Raw genomic sequence first — 14,104 nt, forward strand, 5'->3', positions numbered from 1 at the left:
GACAAGTTGTTATGGCTGAGCTGGAGGAATTAGTTGGGCTTTCCATCTTCTGCTGAACTCTGTGTTTTTCTTGTGTAGGCATTAGATGTGAAGCTCTCAATTTCAGTGCAGTTCTTCACTTATTATATAGAAGTCCCTTTCTTCTGCCACAGAGAAATAGCATGAAAGAGAACAAGTTTTTTCAGTAGGGTGAAGGCCAAAGCAGCCATAAAGTCTTACTTTTTTAGATTTGTTAACAGTTTTGCTAAAGTGCCCCAAAGTCCAGTAATAGTAGGTACCTTATGAAACCCATGCCCCAAGAAATATTCATTTTATTTTGATGCAGTTGTTCTGTATTTTGGAGAAAACACTCAGCTCTCTTTTCTAAACCGCTTAGAAAAAACAACAAACCAACAACAAAAAAACCTCAAAAAACCTCAAACAAAAAGAGTCATTTTCCTTCTAGAACAGCATCTGTTATTTATAGCAACATCTGAATTTCCATAAATAATCCCAGATTTCCCCTGTACAAAGATATAAACAACTATCCTGCACTCAAGTCTATCCCGGTTCTGCTGCCTCTCTGTGCAAGGAGAGTGGGGGTGGAGATGCTGGGTATTCTGGAATGGGATCCATGTTAGGACCGGAGTGGATTGGGGCAGAGATGGCTGCTAGGTCATAAAACTCTTTGGCTCTGTGAAAGCCCTCCATCGGATGGGACTTTTGAGATTGTTGAGTGTTTTGAACAGCCAGGCTGCTATGTGGACTGGTGATCCTGCGTGGCTTGGCCATGGGTCAGGCAGGGTAATACTGGGATAGGTTGGGTTGTGAGGATGCCACCCTCCCTCTGACCTGAGATGTGAGGCTGTATCTCTGGTGAACTGTTTGAGACTGGACATCTCCCACCAGTCCAGACTCTGGGGTTCTTTAACATACTATTTCTGTAGAAAGGGGCAAAGGAGGAGCTTCTGAAAATTCTCTTTATCTATATGCTGGGAGGCTCTTATTACTATTTTATAAGCACTTGATTAGTGGATAATTAAAAAAATAGTAATTGAACAGCAAATAGTAATGGCATAAAAAGAAATGAATGTTTCTAGAGGCATCATCAACTTCATAAACACATGAAATCCATGAAATTCCGTTTTGGGGTGCCTTCTGTAATGGTACTTTATTCTCAGTGCGTGAGTATACCATGTGAGAAACAACTTTCTTTAAGGGTTTTTTTTTTCTCTCTTTGACAGAATATATTCCATTTTTTACGCTGAGCTTAAGTTACCAATGAATTAAACAGTGCCTTCAGCCAGCTTAATTTACACCCCTCTCTAATTAATTTTTTTTTGTTAAATTGTCAATGTCAGGATGCTTAAATTTCTTCAATAATTCAGTAAACAAAACCACCAGTTTTACCATTAAGGTCTTGGGATAGCTGTTTAATACATTACATATATATATATATATATATATATATATATATATATATATATATAAGCAAATCAGTTTATCTGGGCCAGAGTGCCATTTCACATGGTAGCTTATTTCTCTTCCTGTTGATCTTGCCCTGTGGTTATTTCTTTTCCATTCCACCACATGATTGCTCCAGATATTTTTTCCTGTGCTTTTAAGATCTTGCAAAAATCACCTCCATTCTTAGCTTCAACATTATTCCTTGATACTTTCGTGGATCTCTCGGGTCTGCCTGGAATACTGATCTTTCCATTTACTTTTGTTTAAACTAATTCTCTTTCCAAGGTGAGTTTTGGCACACTGAATACTGCCTTAATGAACTTGCCTTCTCGGGATTTGCAGTGTGTTTAGTTGGAGAATGGCAGCAAATAACCCTGAAGTTAAGGGCTGGCTGGAAGGGTCAGGGAAAGTTGCATTTGTATGTATGAAAATCTTGCTGTTGGAACCCAGGTCCTGCATAAGGGAAAAGTCTACAGACAGTGACATTGGCTTTGCATCTTTATGCGCTAGAGCAGTGTCATCCTGCTGTCGCCTTCTGAAGTTGATTTGATTTGAATTCAGCAGAACTTCAGAAATGCCTTTATACTGCTGCCTGAATGCTTTTGTATCAACTTAGAAAAACTTCATGTGCTGACTCCTGGAAGCTTTTTTCTTTGCAATTTCCTGACAATGAAATAATTGTCTGTGATAGGCAAAAAGAAAGCAAAAGTAACTTAAACAGAGAAGTTTAGCCCTTTGGAATACTCTCTATCTCCTTTTAAAATTTCAGTATCTATGCATAAATTAAATAAGATTTATAAATCTATGTTACTCAAGCTCAGCAAGGAAGTTTTGACTTTCTATGCTAGCCTTTGTTCTTGTCAGTGTGAGTGACTACTCAGAAAAACTAATTATTTTGCACTGGTACTGGGAATGCATCTGTGAGTAGGACCCCTGATCTCCTGTTAGCCAGACTAGCTTTTTATCTTCTGGGTCCTGCTGCTTCTCTAAATATTTCTCTTTAAGTTGAAGAACTTGTTTTTCTGGTTGCAGAGATTTTTGGGGAGAGGATCAGGGACTACTGATGTTCAGCTGGACTCTGAGCTCCTGCAGGCTGCCAGACCAGAGTCCATAATCAGCAGTGAGCGGCAGCTTTCTGATGCTGTGAAATTATGAATGACTTTCCTTATCCGAGGCATTGAGCACCGATACTTCTCGGCACAGAGTAGTGGAAAGCTCTCCTTCCACCTCTACTGTAAAAGCTCACCAAAAAGATATTTGATAAGAAGCATAAAATTTCTCTGAAAGAACTGATACATTGTTAGAAATAAAATTATTTTAAAGCATAGGACACCATTTTTCTTTGATTCTTGCTTTTCCCTTTGCCCTAAGCCCCCAGAGTGAGTATGGTCACAATGATGAGCACTGTTTATCTTATCAGGAACACCTGTGGGCTTAGCCTGTTTATTTGGATTTTTGCATGACGTCACTTGCTGATGTTTTGGTATGCCTTATCAATGTATGAAATGAAATTCAACATTTTGGTTTGGTCATGTAAATAGCAGAATGGCATGAGATTTCCTCTCCATGCTATTGCTGCTGTGGGAACTGACAGAGCAAGCACCCTTTTCAACCATAGGGATTTCTTCTGGTTGTTTGGGATCTTTCCCAGCTGATTTATAACCTTTGTGGTGAGCTTCCAAGTCTTGTTCTTTCTCCAAGCCCCATAGAGGAGGATGGCTTTCTGTTGGCTTTGCTGTGTTTCAGACTGGGAACCGACTACCTTGGCCTTCTGTGGTAGTAAAAAGCATGAAGTTTCATTTGATGTGAAAGGTACATTGATGCAGTCTGCATCAAACATCCTATCTCCAGTATCTAAAGCAGAGGAAAGGTAGAGGTGGTTAACACATGAGTGTGAATGTAGCAGGTGAGCACTTGTACCTGTGCTAGTGACCTTCTCTAAACAGCAGCTGCCCCTCTGTGGGCACAAGCACAGTGTAAAAAGCCCCATGAGCTGAAGGGCAGTAAAGGATTGTGCTGAGGCAGTGTAATGGCACAGCTGGAAGAGAGGAATCCCATTGCATGTATGTAGGTTATGACACTGAATCGCACAGAGCTCAGATCAAAGAATCATTAAAGTTGGAAAAGATCTCTGAGATCATCTAGTCTAACCATCAGCCCATCCAAATCACAAAAACCGTGGTTTTACCCACTGAAACACATCCTCCATTGCCACATCTACTCTTTTCTTGAAAACCTCCAGGGATGATGACTCCACTCCTCCAGAGTAGGCTTAGCTGTAGCAAGGATGTATCTTAATCTTTGCCTAATGCTTGAGCCCACCCAGAACAGGCTCATTCTTGAAGTTTGAAAATATTCCACCACATTATAATGAATGGAAAAAAAAAAATGCCATTCCTCTCGAATACAGTCTCTTCTTATAGGACATATATGCTGCTAATTTATGCGGATGGGGGAAATATTTGCATATGTTGCTAGGAAAAAATGCTGAGATTGTATGATAGAGGTCCTTCTTGTAGCCAAAACTTTCCAACTGAAAACTGAAAAAAAGTTGTGATAAACTTTGTGGGAGAATCTCTTCTGAAAAGCCTCACATCTATACTTTCTTTTCTGTGCTAAAACAAAGCTACATAGACTTGGTTTGCTAGCCTTGAATTCAACTCAGTTTTTGATTTTTCTAGCGTTCTGTGCTTGTAACCCTGAGGAGGGATGGAAGGATATGCCCATCAACTGTTCTGTTACTGAACACACACATAGCAATATATGGCCTCTATTTGCACTCTGGGGAGATTCAGCTTGGATTTTAGGGAAAATTTGTTCTCAGGAATAGTGGTGAGGCAGTGGCACAGGCTGCCCAGGGAGGTGGTGGAGTCAATGTCCCTGGAAGCATGCAAGAAATGTGTGGATGTTGTGCTGGGGGACGTGGTCAGTGGGCATGGTGATGGCAGGTCAGTGGTTGGACTAGATGATCTTTGTGGTCTTTTCCAACCTTTGTGATTCTGTGGTCTATGCAAGGTCTTCTAGATTTTGCTGTCCTGAAAATCACTTGATTTCATGGTTTCTTTTCTGCAACAGTACCAGATTTTCTCTCACTTTTGTGATGCCTGGGATCCTCAGACCAAGGCTTAATTAAGAACTAGGATTGGGTAGCTTAAACAGACCCCAAATGCCGCAGACTGAATGCAAGTCTTGCAAAATGGGCTTTTTCTTACAGGTAGGATTTCTCTGCTCTACAGACTGGTTGTAGCTGGTGTGCAGTTGCAGAGCTTAACCCAGTGCTCTCTCCCGCAGTGCAGACAGAAGTATGTAAGACATCTGTGTAAATAAAATACACTGACAGGAGTTCTTCCATTGCTGCCAGTGACTGAAGTGGCACAGGCAAAAATCACAGCCAGATGAGTGGGACTGTGCCAGAAGGGATCTGTATCACTTTGACCCCATTCTCGATAGATGCAAATACTGTAGTAAATTCACTGAGTTTGTTGAAGCAAATATTTAGAAACAGAGTTGCTTTAAGCTCTCTGAGGTGCTGCTAAGTCTTGTATTGCAGAAGTTTGCTGTTTACCAGAAAACTGAATGACTTTAAAGCTCCCAGGAGTTCTCTCACCTCTTCTGCAGTGAAGACCTTTTCAGGCAGAGATGCCCAGTGGATTTCTGCCAAGATCAACTTTCCTACCTACAGTACGTGCAGGGAGGAGAAAGCACCTGGAGTGCTGATGCTCCAGCCTCTGGCTGAAATATGGGTAGGGCTCTGCTGCTTCACTTCTGCATGTGCTGAAAAACAAGGATCAGCTACAGCTGAGGGTCCTGTATAAGAGTCCTAATTGCCCCTAGGCAAATATTATGTCTATGGAGAGATGAGTCCTCCTTTCCTCACAGAAAGTACCCCTTTCCACATATCCCACCTCCTGCACATGGAGCATGTCTGAAGTCTTGGGAGACTCCATGTGTGATCACATTTGGGTGAGGATGGCCACATGCATAGAATCCTGGGCTCAGGAGAGCTCAAAGGTTTGGTTTATTTTTCTTTTTACTTATGTGGAATTTATTTTTGGATACTGTCCTGCAGCAGTGGTGCATTGTTAAGAGCTAGTATCTTCATTTTTCTACCTTGTGGTCCCAAAATCTTTGCAGCCTTCAGCAGCAAACAGAGGTTACCTGTTAAAGGGGATGAGCTCTAACTAATTAAGCTAACTTTTATGGCTTCCACAACTCTGTGTGATGACAGTGTGCTGGTACAGAAGAAGATGTTTCTCTGAACTCAGAAGAACATTTGGTATCTGCAATGGCTAGGTTTTTGAATGTGCTGCAGCTTGTTGCACCATCTGTGCTAAAAGAAGTGGACATGCCACTCCTAAATGTTAGGGATGCTTTGTTTCAGCAAGCACATAACAAGTGATTGTAAGGCTTCTTCAAAATGATTTGCAAGAAGATAAAGAACCATACATAGTTTTCTGTCTTTTGTATATAGGTGAGAGAGAGCAACTGAGTATCTTCTGCTTCTCCACATGAGCTATCTCGAAGATGAGACAAGTCACCACAGCCCAGGGAATGCTAACATTTGGATTACACCTCCCTGCAACACAGAACTCTGCCTCCACCTCTCAGGTACAGTGGTGCTTGATCCCTCCCATAGCAACTCCCTGATTAGTTTGAGGTCTGCTGCATCCCTGCATACCCAATGGCTGGTGATACCTTTCATGACTATTTTGTACCTTGAGCTATTTGTACCTGTGAAAAATGGATTTAAAAAGCTGTCAGGCACAATGAGAGGCACTCTGTGCATGCCATCTGAGTGTCTTATGTCTGTGGGGATGGCTGCTCAGCATGAAATCCCTGGCAGAGAATTGGATCTGATCTAGGTTTCGCTCTGTTACCCCAGAGTCCATGAATTGAACAGTACAAGAAAAGAAATTAAGCCTAGGTTTGGCTAGGTTTGAGCATTGGAGTTTGGAGATGGATTAAGACTTTTCAAAACCCATCCTGTCTATCCCACCCCCCGTGCCTCCCTTTCTAAGTAAATGTGTTGATCTGTGTACTGATAAAGCTTCCTCAGATGCAGGGTATCTTTTGGCTGCATCTTTGGCTGTGCTGGAAATAACTCCCTCTCTCCCATCCCTCCCCTCCACCCCACTCAAATTCTTCAGCTGCAGCAGGGCAAGCAGCCAACCTCATTTCTAAGCGTCTCTTGTCTGAGGCTCCATCCAGATGCTTTCAGGGAGAGGCCTGATCAAAGCAGACAGTGCTGCAATTGAGCCTGGTAGCAGGGAGCTGCGAAATGGTCATGGGCTCCCAGGAAAACCCCGCGACTATTTGTCAGGCTGCTTTGATGAAGCCCGTCACCAGAGATGCAGTTGTCCCCAGCACCCAGCATAGCACAAAGGATGGAAAGATGGACACACATATTTGGTTGGCAATGTGAGTGGTGGAAAGTATTGTATTTTCTCCATGGCAAGGTTGATTTTTGAGTCCTTTCTGTGATATAATTTATCTTTCCATCCTTTCTTCTGTTTTAACTCCAACAAGCTAATTGGCTTATTCAGCATTTCCTTGCCAAATTGTACATATAATTTGATGATGGAATAGTAAGCAACAGCAGCAATGGTAATTATGATCTCAGTATCTGCAGAAAGATTTGCATTTACAATACAATTTTTTGTAAAAGTAATATTTTTTGTAAAAGTTATATTTAGCAAAGAATGCCACAGTATATATCACAGCCTATACGCTCTGAGTGTTTTGAACTGTTACCCACAAACACTGCTGACAGTTTTTTGAAAGGCTCGATATAAAGCCCTTCAGCCCGTTGAAGGAGACACTTGTCTGCACTGTAACTAGTACATATGGTATTTACAGCCACACTCCTCTTTCTGCTATGCATCTCATCATCTGCGGTCACTCACACTCAATTTTATTTCATCTTCAACAATGCACGTGAAGTGAGTCTGACAGTAGGCTTACCCAAACATCATTATCACAAGCAGCTTACAGTGATCAGAATGCGTACTTTGCTGTTTGGATGCTCCCTGCATTGCTTGCTAGGCGTGTCTGCTGCCCCACTGCTCTTTTGGGCAGAGGGAAGGCATCATGCTGGGGGGTTGGAAATATGGCTATACATATCAAATATACATAAATATTTGATTTGCATACAAGGCATCCAAGTCATTGACTTCTGATGGGAATCTGAAATTACAGGTGCTTTCTCAGATCATGCTAAACAAAAAATAATGTTGGCCCCATTTCAGCATGCCTGAGGTATGAGAGTGCAGCAGGCAAATGGTTGAAATGCCAGGTCCTTGTCACAACCACGCATGGGCTGCATGACTGTCCTGGACCTGTGATGTGTGATGGGAAATCTGTTGTTCCCATTTTATATGATCTAATAGTGATAGGGCAAAGGGGAATGGCTTTAGACTAAAAGAGAGAAATTTGGGTTAGATGTTAGGGAGAAAATATTTAGTCAGAGGATGGTGAGGCGCTGTCACAGCTGCCCAGAGAAGCTGCGCTGTCCCATCCCTGCAGGCACTCAAGGCCAGGTTGGATGGGGCCCTGGGCAGCTGAGCTTTTGGGGAGAAGCCCTGCCTGTGGCACGGGGTGGGACTGGGTGGGCTTTGAGGTCCCTTCCAATATAAAACATTCTGTGATTCTATGATTCTGTCAGGAGAACTCAGCATAGACAAAGGAGTGGCAAAAGAGTCACATCACAAGTATAAATTCCTATTTTGCTTAGTTCCTTCTTCTTTTTTTTTTTTTTTTTTTTTTTTGTGTGTGTGTGTGTGTGTGTGTGTGTGTGTGTGTTAGCAAGCTTTCCCATTCCTCTTAATTTGGGCTGGAGGTGTTCCAGATAAGATATTTGTGTGTCCTGCTTACCTGCCTGGGATTTATCCTCATATCACATTGATGACCTGGAGGTGGAGATATTGTAAAACATGAAGTATTTTTCCTCATAAATTGGAAAAATAAATATCTGGAAAAAATCTTAGATTTTTTTTTCATCTAAAGTGAAAAAGAAATTCAAGACCCAGTTGTGATTGTTTTCCTTCCCTTCTAGCATTCTGTTATGAAACACATTTACTATTTGTGAACTGCTCTGGTAGAGGGCAAGTCATGTAATTCCCAGAGAAGGATGATCTCAGGATATGAAAGAATCTAAAGTGAAGCCAGATGAAAAAATGAGGATGTGGGGAGATTTCCTTTTATATTTCTCCCTCACTTGCCAGTGTTTTTGGAATATGCCTAGGTGCTGTTGTGCCTGTATGTTTTCTTGAACTGAGACTGCTGCAGAAGCTGCAATTGTCTAAACAGAGATTTGATTACATGATGTGTTATAATTTTTTGGGCAGTTTTTAAATATTAGCACAACCTTGATTAAAAATCTGATGGTGGCAAATGCTGGAGAATAAGGAGGAGGTAACCGTGAAAAAGTGGCAGAGACAAAGCGCCCCCATTTCCCTTTCTCCCGCAATGGATGGGGAGAAGGTATCTTTGGTTTGATTTTTTTAAATTATTTTATTTTTTGGTTTGGTCTTCTGTGACCCTGTGGAAAGGTTCTCTTGTGACCCCCTTCTCCCTACCCACTCTGCTTAAGAACTTTCCTTTATCTTGGAGCATATTTAAAACAATGCCCATGTAACCAAGCCTTGGTAATGTCTGAGCCGGAACTGGGGAGGGCAGGTTTTCAGAAATAAATGAGAAACCCTTTCTAACATGATTATTGCCAGTGTAGAGAGAGAGGTGGCTCAGGGAAGGGGAGAGCAGGAGGGCATGAACAGCAGCAATACAGTACTTAGCAGGTGTTGGGGAGAGCAGAATCTAATGAGAATCATAGAAACACTTGAAAGCTTTTTAACTCCATACAGGATTTGCAGGAGCTGTTGATAGGAAACAGTAGTCACCCAACTGACAGTTAAAGAGATGAAAGGGAAGCCCTTCGGATTAAATAAGATTTAGGAAATAAAAGGATTAGTGATACACAAAAGCTAGATTTAGGGGTTTATTTAACCAGTGCAGTGTGGCATGATGGGATGTGGGCCATCAGAAAGGAGATGAAAGACAAAGTAAAAAGACGAAAGGGGAGGTAGTAGGGAGGCGAGGAATCAGCACAACATCTCCAAAACCCCTCACAAATCTTCTTATAATTGAAAATGGCACAAAAAAGTAGTTTTCATTAGTAATCCTGTCTTCTTTACATAGTAACAAGAAATGCTACAATGACAAGAAATCTTCTGTGATGGACTGTCAGCTCAAATTTATGTCACACAGGAGGAGAGACTACGTTGTCAGTTCATTCACGCTTATAGATTAGAAGTTTGATGAAGTAAAATCAGATCTATGTAAAAATATCACTTCAGTAGATTCTTATTTAATTGTGCTTTCGAGTACAGGCTGCTGAAAGGACATTCTTGTTTAAAAGATCTCCATTTGGAAGTCTCTAGTGAATTGGATGTCAGCCACAGAAATGAGAGGTGGTGAGCACGTGTCTGTGGAGCCAAGAGCAGAATGCCTCCAGCAATCATCAATCCTGGGACCACTTCATTTTGTAGCTGAAAAAACAGGACTGATAAGTTTCCAGAGCAAAGCTGCTGGACTTCTGGCTGAATCATCTATCAGTACTGGTGACCATTTGTGTTTTTAGAGAGGTACAGAAAAAAAGGTTACAGTAAAGTATTTGACTTTAGTTCTTCAGTTGTTTACTTAGGGACTACTTCAAAGAGCACTGAGGATAGTAGAATGGCTACCAAGGGGATTTGGCTCAGAACGTAAGACGTTATAGTCAAGTAATTGTTGATGCTCTCAGCTTCTTGTAAGTGCCAGGTGGAGAAAACACAACATCTTCTGTTTCGAAGATGCTCTTACTCCTAATCTCCAGGTCATAACTATTTACTCTCTAGGGTGTCAGATGCTATCAGGACAGAATTGTAGACTCACAGAATCATTAAGGTTGGACCAGTAAGACCATCTATTTCAACCATCAACCCATCACCACCATGCCCATTATCTCCTTGTCTAAATGGAAAAAAATACGTCTTTTGTGGCCTCATTTTATCAATATGAAGATTTTTTTACAATCATGGATAGTTATGACTACATTAGGAAGGTTTAGGTTTATAATGTTTGGGGGATGTTCAAATTAAAGTAACCTAGATTTATCCTGTCAGTATTTCTGGAAATACATTAGTGTAGAAATGTTTCTACAGATAATATTTACTTTTTCACTTTTTCTGTAATCACATAGGAATGCTAATGGGGTTACAAAATGTTTCAAAAGTTAGGGAACGACATTATTTCAGTTTCTTAGGTATCTTTTATTTGGCCTTGTTTTGCCTGTGGTACTTGATGGTTTAATTGCTAGAATGTCCCAGAGTAGTTCTTTTTCAGTAAAATCTGTCCTGAACAAGAAATCTAAGTCTATATAATAGATTTAAGCATTACTTATGATTGCTTTGCATTTTTTTTTCTGCTTCTCTTTGTAAAGAGAACTGCATTCCAGTTGATTGGATTTGGATGGAAATGGATGCTTGACTGAAAATTCACAGAGAGTGCTTAAGGGGCACTTTATTTTTTCAGTAAAATGATCTTCAATATCCTGACTGCATAACAAAATCTTTGTAAAATACTTTTTGCACCTAAATTACCCCTTCATTTATTTTATTATTGTTTTAGTCCCTGAATGAGAGCAGATAAAACTTGTTTTTCTTAATGAGCTGTTTATCACATTATTAATACATAAACAATTTGATCCCCATGCAGGGACAATTTTCAGATTTACTTATATGTCTGTTTGGATTTTCCAAAACACCTGGCTGGATGGAGTGTCTAGTAGCTCATAGTGTCAGAGAGCATAAGTCAGTGTCTGCAAATACTTAGGGGCCCTTGACATTGGGATTTTCAAATTTTGCTGTACGTAATAGCTTGCCTGGGATTCGTGAGGAAACTGGGGTGGATGCAGTGGCAAAATTCATGTCTCCAGAGATGACTCACTTTTTGTCTTCTTTGCTGTCTCAGACTCCTTGAGTACATCTTCCCCTGTCTATGCAAGTATGGTCTAGTCCAACAAGGAGGACGTGTATCTTCAGACCAACATCCAGTGTAAGTCCCTTCTGGCCTGTGAGCCCTGCAGCCTTCATTGTACCATGTCCTTGCTTCTGAGGGCTTGAGTTTACAGCCTGAACAAATGCTGTAATCCTGTACAGGAGGCTGTCTTCATATGCCTGAGAAGGTGGGGCGTGGGTTTGCTGGCTTGCTCACAGGTTATTTCCATCTTTTCCCTTTGGAATTTGACATCCTTCTTCTAGAGCATGAAGATGGTACTATGGGTGTTTGTTAGTCCGACAGAGATCAAGGACTGTAACTTCACAGTGGCTAATTTTGCCATGGATGTACAGCTTGCTGTTGAGGTTTCTGTTTATTTTTAGGTTTGAAATCAATTATCTGTTATGATTTTTTTTTTTTTTTTTTTAGTAAGTAACAGTTGGAAAATGTGATTTAAAAAAGTGAATGTGAGTTTATTAATACAGGGTAATTGAGTCCTCATATTAAACAGTACCACCAATACTGCATATTGGTAGTACATGGATGGTTGCTTTAAATTTTATTTAGGAACATCCTGAGACACTAATTTTTACATAAATGCATTCTTATGATTATAATTAATTCCAAACTCATTCCAAAATGTTGCTTCATTACTGTCTTTTAAAGTTACATTTCATTTGAGTGTGCTCCTGCACTGTTGTCTTCTCTCTTTGTTGCCTCTCTTCCAATCAGAGTGGATGAAATGCTGAAATATTGCTGTGGTAGACTTGAAATTCCTAAAACAGAACATACCGGAATTTTCAGGAGAACAAAAGCCCCTTTTGTCCTACAGCACATTTTTCTGTCCTAATTCCTCTCTGGGGATAGCCTTTACAAGGAAACAATTTTTGGTCACCAGCAGCAGGGTTTCACCTGGCAGTTCTTGCTTTCTGTGTTCTCCTACCAGCTCTCCTGCTCCAACTACTGCTGCTAATCTAAGTACACTGAATTGAGTAGTGAAGAGCTAACATCCCTCTCTGACATTATCCAGCATCTTTCTTTCAGCCCCCAAAACGAAACTGGCAGAGCAAGCAACAAATTCTTTCATGCTTCCTGAAAGGAGATTGTAGTGATGTGAGAGTAGGCTTGTTTTCCCAGGCAGCAGCAATAAGATGAGAGGGAATGCCCTTTAGCTGCATCAGAGGAAGTTCAGGTTGGATATTAAGGAAAATTTGTCCCCAGAAAGAGTGGCGTAGGCTGCCTAGGGAAGTGGTGGAACACCTGGAGGTGTTCAAGAACTGTGTGGATATCGCACTGAGGGACATGGTTAGTGGGCATGGTGTGATGGGTTGATGGTTGGACTAGATAGTCTTAGTGGTGTTTCCAACTATACTGATTCTATGATTCTGTGATTATAGTTGCACATCATAAATAGCCACAAAATAAGATGGCTACAGAAATTCCATGTTTTTATCTATGTTTTTATTCACTCTCTGAACAAACTTTTTCTACAGATGATACATGTGGTTTACACTTAGAAAACTTTCGGTGTCTCTTTGAGAAAATACAGGGCTATAAACCCAACTTCAGTTCTGCTGCCTTTTCTTGGCAGTAGACATCATATGTGAAGATGATTTCTAATTTTTCTTTTGTTCCACTGTGGTGCATAACAGAGGCAGGACGCTGTAATCACAGCTCAGTTAGGCTGGCTCATAGGCATCATGATGAAGCTTGTTGAACTCAGACCCTTTCTTACATAAGGTCATTGCATTGGTTCTCTCAGCCTTCTGGTCAGCTTTGATGTGAGCTGCAGTATTTCTATGACCTCAGCCTAGGGATAAACTAGTGGCCCTGCACTCAGCAGTGGTTAAACGTGAATATATAAAGAAAGTGGAGATTTGCTTTGTGCCATATGAGGTTACTTTCAAGCATACCCACAAACTTGTAGAAAATTGATGTATTTGGTTTATTGAAAATATGTAATAGTAGGAAAAGAAACAGTATTTCAGGCAAAATAATATTTAAAGCTTACCAGCTCATGTACCTTGCTCTATGATTTCTGTTTGAGAAACAGATCTGCTTGTATCTCCATAAATATGTCTTGCCAATTTCTTTTTCTTTTTTTTTTTTCCCTTTTTCTATAGATTAAAGAGTTTATACCCTTTCATGTTCAGCTTTTTTTCCTTAAGCCACTAAAGTCAATTTTTTGGGTCATTAGGGCATGTATCAAATGTGTGTATATAACTTTGGATAGTCATATTTCTTTTTGTCCTTTTGGGTGTTTATTTTGAAGGAAGTTAAGTATGAACCATCAGCAGTTCTTAAATGAGTAGTATCTTTAACTGCTGTGTTTGGAGAATAGAAGGTTTGTCTGTGACTACTGAAGGATGGTATCCTATATTTTATATTTTCAAGCCAAAGACAAGGGAAAATGTAAGTTTACATAAAAGATGGTGCAGAAGGGATTGCTTAAATCTTCCCAAGTGCAGTCATCAGTAAATCATGCAAAAAAAAGCAATAGAGGAAGTATAGGAAGCCTCTGTGCTGGTGCAGAAGAAAGGGGAAAGATTTTTGTGCAGACAAATGCATATAGATTGCTTCAGTAGTCAGCTTGAACAGTCAGTTCCATTTCTTGGCCTAAATGTAA

This window comes from Tetrao urogallus (assembly GCF_951394365.1).
Source record: "Tetrao urogallus genome assembly, chromosome: 3".
Classification (NCBI taxonomy): Eukaryota; Metazoa; Chordata; class Aves; order Galliformes; family Phasianidae; genus Tetrao; species Tetrao urogallus.